At 35.6% G+C, this 9,283-nt stretch overlaps 1 long non-coding RNA gene across 1 annotated transcript in view; it reads left to right on the plus strand.

The window, feature by feature from the left end:
- The window catches only part of LOC146399834 (uncharacterized), a 309,733-nt gene extending 302,714 nt beyond the window's left edge, over positions 1–7,019 (plus strand). The window contains exon 10 of the long non-coding RNA XR_014815144.1: positions 6,253–7,019. This is a non-coding gene — a long non-coding RNA (uncharacterized LOC146399834). The remainder of the gene's footprint in view (positions 1–6,252) is intronic.
- The last annotated feature ends 2,264 nt before the right edge of the window (positions 7,020–9,283 follow it).

Here is a 9,283-nt window from a genome sequence, read left to right on the forward strand (position 1 = left end):
GAATCTGCACTTCAGGTTTGTGTACACAATATCAAATTCACATGAGCACAGTGACCATTCAGTTTGAGACAAAATTGGGTGTTACCCTAGGGGGGTTTTTTGGGTTTTTTTTGGGGGGGGTCTTTTTAGGTCTGCACCCAAGGCATGTGGAGGTTCCCAGGCTAGGGGTAGAATCAGAGCTGTTAGTTGCCAGCCTACACCACAGCCATAGCAAGGACAGATCCAAGCCATGTCTGTGACCTATACCACAGCTCACGACATTGCCAGATCCTTAACTGGCTGAGCAAGGCCAGGGATCGAACCTGTCATCCTCATGAATACTAGTCAGATTCGTTTCCGTTGAGCCATGATGGGAACTCCAGTTTGGGTTTTTTTGTTGTTTTGTTTGTTTGTTTTTCAGTCTCACACAAGAAAGTACTCAGTCCCATCAGCTTTACCTTTTAAGGAGCCTTAAGGAGATTGAAATCTTATCTTCATCTATTGATTCCTAGCGCCAGGGCTCTAGTTCAGGCTTTCTTACATATTTTCCTTGGAATACCGCGGTATTTTTTTTTTTTTACCAAATTTTTTTTTTTTTTTTTTTTTTTTTTTTTTTTACCAAATGGTCCTTTTCCATTAATGAATTTCCTGAAGAATGAATCAACAATTCAATCCCCTATAAAACTAGTTGATATCCCAACATTTTAAGGTATTAAAATCCATATTTATTAATATGTCTCCAACAAACTACCTATAATTTTCTTAACACATCGTACTTCGCTCTGTATAAGTTTCATCTTCTGCATTGAAAACTCATTCACTTTTTGCCTAATGACCACTTACCCTTCAAGTCCTTAAAGTATAATCTTGATTCTTCCATCTCAAATAAAGTTGGTTACTTCCTCCAAGGGGTCATCACTATATTTTGTACTTAACTTCTAATATAGAATCACTATACTGTGTTACAATCATTTGTTTATGTATGTTTCCCCTTTAGACTATATTTGAAGGACTTGAGAGAATATACTCTGAAAACTAAAAGACACTGATGAAAGAAAACAAAGAGGACACAAACAGTTGGGAAGATATACTATGCTCTTGGATCAGAAGTATCACTATTATCAAAATAACTATACTAACCAAGGCAACCTATAGATTCAATGCAATCCCTATCAAATTATCAATGGCATGTTTCACAAAAGTAAAGCAAAATATATTAAAGTGTGTTTGGAAGTGCAAAAGACCTGGAGTAGCCAAAGCAATCCTGAGAAAGAAAAATGGAGCTAGAGGAATCAGGATCCCTGACTTTAGACTGTACTACAAAGGTACACTCTTCAAAACAATACAGTACTGGCACAAAAACAGAAATATACATCAAAGGAACAGGATAGAAAACCTGGAATTACCCATGCACCTATGGTCAACTAATCTATGACAAAGGAGGCAAGAATATACAATGGAGAAAAGACAGTCCCTTCAATAAGTGGTGCTGGGAAAACTGGACAGCTACATGTAAAAGAAAGAAATAGAACACTCTCAAATACCATATGCAAAAGTAAACTCAAAATAGATTAAAGGTCTAAATATAAAACCAGATACTGTAAAACTCTCAGAGGAAAACAGACCAAGCACTCTCTGACATAAACCACAGCAGTATCTTCTCAGATCCACTTCCTAGAGTAATGACAATAAAACAAAACTAAACAAATGGGACCTAATTAAACTTAAAAGTTTTTTCTCCATAAACAAAACTAAAAGACAATGCACAGAAGAGGGGAAAATATTTGCAAATGAAGCAACTGACAAATGATTAATCTCCAGGATATATAAACACCTTATGCAGCTCAATACCAAAAAGACTAACAACATTATCACAAAAATGGGCAGAATATCTAAACAAACAATTCTCTAAAGAAGACATACAGATGGCCATACACACATGAAAAGATGTTCAACATCACTAATTATTATAAAAATGCAAATCAAAACTACTATAAGGTACCACCTTACACAAGCCAGAATGGCCATCATCAAAAAGTCTACAAACCATAAATGCTGGAGAAGGTGTGGAGAAAAGGGAACCCTCTTAATCTGTTGGTGGAAATGTAAATTGGTGCAACCAGTATGGAAAATAGTACAGAGATTCCTCAAAAAACTGAAAAAAAGAATTTCCATATCATCTAGCAATCCCACTGCTAGGCATCCATCCAGAGAAAACCATGACTCGAAAAGATACATGTACCCCCAATGTTCATTGCATCCCTATATACAATTGCCAAGACATGGAAGCAACCCAAATGACCATCAACAGGGGAGTGGATAAAGAAGATATAATTCATATACACAATGGAATATTACTCAGCCATAAATAGGAATGAAATAGTGACATTTGCAGCAACATGGATGGACCTAGAAATCATCATGGTAAGTGAAATTAGTCAGATAGTGAGACACAAACATTGTGTGTTATCACTCATATGTAGAATTAAAAAAAAAAAAAGATACAAAACAAAAAGAGACTCACGGACAACAGAAAAACTTATGGTAACCAAAGGAGATAGGTTGAGGGGGAGGGATGGACTGAGAGTTTGGGATAGAAATGTTGTAAAATTAGGTTGTGATGATAGTTGTACACTATGTAGATAGTGTATCTATCTATAATAAAATTCATTAAGTTTTAGAAAAATGTAAAACTTCTAAAAATAATCTCTATTAATTTTCTTTAAATGAAGGTGAAACAAATACTTTCTCAAACAAAAAATAATCTAATAGCATTGTCAGCAGACTTGCATAAAGGACATGTAAAAATATGTTATTCACACAGAATAATAATGATACCAGATATTTGGATCTACACAAAGAATGAGGATTTTAGAGAAGTCAAACTTGATTTTTTTAAATTCAGTGTCATGCTATATTTTTATGTCTATCCCCAGTTCAATGCTTTACCCAGAGCAGATGCTCAATAAATATGGTGGAAAGACATATAAATATGAAAACTTATATGTTGATTCTATGGCTTTATATTTACACCAAAGGGCTAGTGACTATTATGCTAAAACTGCAAATCTTAGGATTTAGTAATAAAAATAGTTGTCATTGCTATTTTCCTCTGTTTATAAGGAGACACTTCATTTTCTTTAAGTTTTTGCCAGGTTGAAACTGCTTTCTTTGCTGCGATAAGGTCAGCACTACATTTGGATGGCGTCACCAGGAGATTGAGACTCAGAAAATGGCTGTTAAAATGCGTAGGAAGCTGTTTCAAACTAAGACTGAATAGAGAAAATCAATTTATGAATGTTCAATTCGTGCTCATTTTAATAAAAGAAAAAGACTAATATACTTAGTCTGCTTAAAAGAGGATGGATTGATTCCAGTTTCTAAGGATACTTCCTTTACTTCAGGAGAAGAATAATAAACTGTCATTTTCCCCAACTTGGTTTTCTGCCTGAGCAGGTTTTATCAATGAGCCTGTCACAAGGCTGAAATTGGGTGCTCTTGCTATGTTGTTTCATAAATCTAATTATCTTGAATCCTTGCAGTATCAGCCAAACAAACAAACAAAAAGTCTTTAAGAATATCCCAAATAGCATGTTTTCTCATTTAATTTTTAGCAGTATCAGTGAAATAGTCAAGCCTTTCACAAGTGGCATATTTATATTATGTATTGAATTCCAGTCTTGAAAATCAGAAATGATATTTTTCTCTGTTATTCTCAAAAAGTGGAATGACTTGAAAATAGTATTATTTTAACTTTGGCAGCACTAATAGGTAAGTAAACAGAAAATATAACCCCTATTCAGTATCACTGAGGGTGGTGTGTTAGAGTCTCTTGTCTCACTAGGCTGTCTCAGCATCTGATGATATAACATCTGAGACATAACTCTTTTGGCTTAAGTTATTATGTTTATAGAATTCTCTCATTTGAAAAATTCTATCCAATTTTAGGAATTTATTCATTAAGTACTTCGTCATCACACTGTACCTATGATATAGCCATATAAGTTAATAGCCAATAATTGGAAAGGGACCAAACTCAATGAGATTAAATTATTTGTCCAAAGACTCTGAGCAAATACTCAGGCTTTCTGACTGGAGTATTTCACCAGTATCACAAAGTGATGATGATTATTTATTATAAGTGCTTTCAGGATATTATGAGTCAAATTCCATCATCGAAACTCTTCTCCCTTCCCTATATTTCTTCTTTGGACAATCCTCTTGTTTGTCTTGTTTCAGAAGTATCCATTCCACCAGGGGCTGACTTTGTCCAACAAAATTTATTTTTATCTGGTGCCATCGTGACCTCTTAAGGCTCTTGGAAGATCACATTGTTGAATTCTAAAGCTCTTTCCAGTCTACCTGTTGGGGTGCAGAAAACATGAAAAAGCCAGTCTTTCCATGAGACAAGAATGAAATTAAAGAAGGAAAAAATGTATGTTTAGGAATATTTCAAAATGGAATCTAGGGATAAACTTGCAGTTATGAATATGAAACAAGTCTTCAAAGTGGTGACAAGAGGGACTAAAGTCATGGAGAAAAGGATTAATCCAGGCAGTTTGCCTTAGTCAAAACTCTTAAGTCACATGTGAAAATATGAGGATACAACTGTTTAAGCTAAAATAGGAAATTCATTAGACCGTGTACAAAATGTAAGAACAGAGTACAGTTGTAGAGGTGGAAGCTGGCATTAAGGACCCCTGTAGCCGGGGACTTAAACTAGGGCGTCCACTTCTAATTTTTACTCTTCCTCGGGCAGTTTCTTCTCTACTGCTAGATGAGAATGATGTGGAGGATGAAGTCTTTGAAAATGGACCCCAGGCCTGTTAGGTTCTTTAACTACATGATTAGAGTTTAAAAGAATGTTTTTATGGTGTGTAACCAAATGTAAGTTATCTCCTAAAAACTGTCCATTCCCACCTGGAGTTAGACAGATTTTAGGAGATAACCTACATTTGGTTACATACCAACTTATCTGCCAATCAACATATATGGGTATAATAAGTTTTATAATTGCTTGGTTTGGGTTAATACCCACAACTGTAGCCAGCAAGGCAGGTTTTGTTGCCAGAAGAAAGGGAAATGGTACTTTTATTGCCTGTCAGATCAGGAATAGACCATAGAGAGTTTGGTATGCTTCACAAAATAATTTGGATTTTATTATAGATGCATAGTTTATTCATTGGAGGATTTAAAAGTAGGAATACATAATAAGTTTTTTATTATTGTAAGGGATAGGAGTTCCTGTCATGGCTCAGTGGTAATGAACCCAATTAGGATCCATGAGAATGCTGGTTCAATCTCTGGCTTCACTCAGTGGGTTAAGTATCCAGCATTGCTGTGAGCTGTGGCATAGGTTGCAGACATGGCTCCGATCCCATGTTCTGTGGCTGGCAGCTGTAGCTCTGATTTGACCCCTGGCCTGGGAACTTCCATATAATGCAGATGTGGCCCTTAAAAAAAAAAAAAAAAAAAAAAAAGAGAGAGAGAGAGAGAGAGGAATAAAATAGAGTTTTTATTTATTGAGGTATAATTTATTTATTGAGGATTTATTTATTTAGGTATTTATTGAGGTATAATTTTTTGCAGGTTTATAGAGATATAATTGCAATATAGCATTGTGTAAGTTTGAGGTGTATAGTGTGATTATTTAGTATATATATATACCATGACATACCACAATAGGTTATTTAACACATCCACCACTTCACAGAGCTGCTTGTGTGTATGTGTGAGTGTGTGGTGAGAACATTTAAGACCCACTCTTTTATAAACTTATAAGTATACAATACAGTGTTGTTAACTATAGTCACCATGAAGTACTTTAGATCTCTAGAACTTTTCATCTTCTAACTGGAATTTTGTACCCTTTGACCAATGTCCCTTCCCCTACACTCCAGCCCCTGGCAGCCCCCAATCTACTCTTTCTTTCTGTGAGTACTTGTCTTTCTCCATCTGATTTATTTCACTTACTAAGTTCCATGCTCTCATCCATGTTGTCATAAATGACAGTATTTCCTTTCCTTTAATAATTGAGTACTATTTTATTATGTATATACAGACACACCACACACACAACACATTTTCTTCATCCATCTGTCAATGGGCATATATATTATTTCCTTCCATATCTAAGCCATTGTGAATAATACTGTAAGGAACATGAGGTGGGGGTATTTCTGCAAGATAGTGATTTTATTTCATATATATGAAACCAGAGTGGGATGACTGGGTCATGTTGTAATTCTATTTTTATTTTATTTTTTTTTGTAGAAACTTCATGCTGTTTTCCACAGTGGCTGTTCCAACTTACATTGCTACCAGCAGCGCACAAGTGTTCCCTTTTATCCACATCCTCCCAATGCTCATTAACTTTTGTCCTTTTGATAATAACCATTCCAACAGGTATACGATGATATTTCATTGTGATTTTGATTTGCATGAAAAAGAGATTTTTAAATACACGAGATAGGTGTCATGGGAGAATATTCTACAATGTCGCTAAGATGCAATGATGGACATAAACAATGGATATAGAGAGGCAGCATCAGGCTTAAGAAGTAGTGTAATGATAGGAGCTACAGGATTGTCAGGGCTTGGAAGTGGAGAATGAAGAATATGAGAAAAGAAGTTTACTCCTATATGTCTAGCTTACATGATTGCATAAATGATGTTATGAATCACAACGTATGGAAAACAAGGAAAAGCAGATTTGGCAGCAATTTTTAATAAATTTATTATAGAATCTGTACAACTTTTATCCCTGGGTTACTGGCTAGTGACTATTAGCTTTGGCTCTGCCCAAAGAAAGAATGATAGTCACTCTAATTTCCTTTGCTGTAATTGAGCTTATATAGCAGGTGATGTGGTCAAAGAGTAGGTAAAGACCTTTCAGAAGTGTCTGTGATCAGAGTCGACAAGGAAAATGCTTTGACAAATGGCCTTTGCTCTCCTCACTCTCTGAATCTCAAATCTGTATTTTCCCTGATGCCTTTGTATATAGAGTTGCTAGTTCTTTGAGTAAAATACTTTTTTTAGCTTATATGTATGTGTATGTGTAGGTGTGTATGCATTGCAAATGACTGCCCAGTACTTCACAAATCTACACATATTTGAGCAAGAAATAGCAAAGGTGGACATGACACATGTGTCTATAAGGACCTCAATGAAGAGCTTAGAGATTGTCTATTATCACACATTTGAGATCCCAAAATGGTCTCAAATTCAATTAATATCTTTCTATGTGGATTTGGTACTCATAAAGTTCCCCCACTCATGCTGCCATAGAATCTTTAATAATCACTCAAGCTCACCAGATGTGTGATGGCATTGCCTTAGCTGTTAAAAACTTCTCATTCTTAATTGGATCTCACTGCCTCAAGCTACAGAACGCATTTTTTTTCTGTGTTTACACCTAAAAATAATATAAAGAATGTTAGCACATACTTCCTTGGTAATTATTTTGACAAGCTATCAAATACGATCTTTTAAGATTTCCATTATTAAGTAGTTTCAGTTCTTTTTATCAAGAGCATTTGTGATTCTAAATTTCTCTCTCTCTCTCTCTCTCTCAGAGTAGGGGTTGCAAACTATGGTCTACAGGCTGGTTGCCAGTTTTTGTTTTTGTAATAATACAGATTTTTTGGAAAACAGTCATTTTCATTTCTTTACGTAAGTCTATCCTTGCTTTTGTACTACAGTGGTGGAGTTGAATAGTGACAGAGACCAAACAGGCTGCAAAGCCTGAAATATTTATCTCACTTTTCACAGGAAAGGTGTGCTGACCTCTGTTGTGAGCTATGATTTTTTGATAATGGGAGGTCTTGATCACAAGTAACATTCTCATTAAAAACATGCAAAAATGGACTGATGAAATAATCCTAAAAAAACCTTCCTTCTCTCCTCTATCCATGTCTTTATTCATACAAGTCTCATTTTTACATGGTGTTCTGGAATTAGTTTGAATCTCAACTCTGTGACTTAGCAGCTATGTGACCTATCTAAGATCCATTCTTTATCTGTAATGTGGGGATAATAATTTTGTAGGGTTTCAGCGTGGATTATAAGAGTGCATATGAAGCCCTTAGCATAGAGCCTGGTATCTTAACAAGTGTTCAATAAATGCTAGCTCTACTAATTAGTAATAATAACATTTCCTTGTAAATCTTTCTTACTAGCTTCCAAAACTTAGGCTACTATGATGAAATGCCATAAACTGAGTGATTTATCATCAACACAAAATTATTACTCACAGTTCTGGCATTTGGAAATCGGACATCATGGTGCCAGGATGGTTGAGTTCTAGTTAGGACCCTCTTCCAAGCTGCAGATGCTGACTTTTCGGTGTATCTTCACACAGCAGAAAGAAAGTGAGCTTGCTCTCTGATCTTTTATAAGGGCACTGATTTCATTTGTGCAGGCTCTCTCAAAGACCCTACCTCCTAATACCATCACATTGAGGGTTAAGATTCTGATGGGATACAAACATACAAATCATAACACTTACATACTCTCAGGGAACAAATTATATTCCAAGAGACTCTGGAGCAACCCCTGTATATCCAATTGAAGACCAATAATTTAGTAGACCATCAGGAATGAATGGATACACAAAAGGTCGACAGACATTGAGACTTGGCATAAAGGGGGGTGTAGGTAAAAGCTGGTGTGATAAGAGAAGACAATTTCACGTATGTTTTAATGCATAATTTCAATCAGGTGAACTCTCCTCAGTAAGAAAGAATATCTTATTAAGTGAGTAGAATTAGTTACTCGGGAAATATTTTCAAAATGCTTTACTTAAAATACTTTGGATTTCTTGCTGTGGCCCAGTGAGATTGGCCGCATAGGCTGCAACTGCAGCTCAGATCTGATCCTTTGCCCGGGAACTCCACATGCTATGGAGTAGCCAAAAAAGAAAGAAAGAAAAAGAAAATGATTATTTGTATTTTTGTAAACATAAAATTAAAACATTATATTTTGTTGGGGATATTATTTTTAATAATAAATGTATAAATCAATTATTTTACATTTTAGAGTATTTCTATTTAGTTACTACTTGTAATTCATCAACAATGGCCAACTAATCTAAAAATGCACATCTTCCAAAACTATTAGAGTCTCCACTGTGGTGCAACTGTATTGGTGGCATCTTAGGAGCACTGGGATACAGGTTCGATCCCTGGCCCAGGAGAGTGGGTTAAGGATCTCACGTTGCTGCAGCTGCAGTTTAGGTCACAACTGCAGCTCAGATCTGATATCTGGCTGAGGAATTCCATATGCTGCAGGGTGGCCAAAAAAGAAA

Source organism: Sus scrofa, chromosome 9, assembly GCF_054392235.1.
Source record: "Sus scrofa isolate SSC_HxYL_T2T_F1_AM1 chromosome 9, Sscrofa_HxYL_maternal_Yorkshire_Landrace_v2.0, whole genome shotgun sequence".
NCBI lineage: Eukaryota > Metazoa > Chordata > Mammalia > Artiodactyla > Suidae > Sus > Sus scrofa.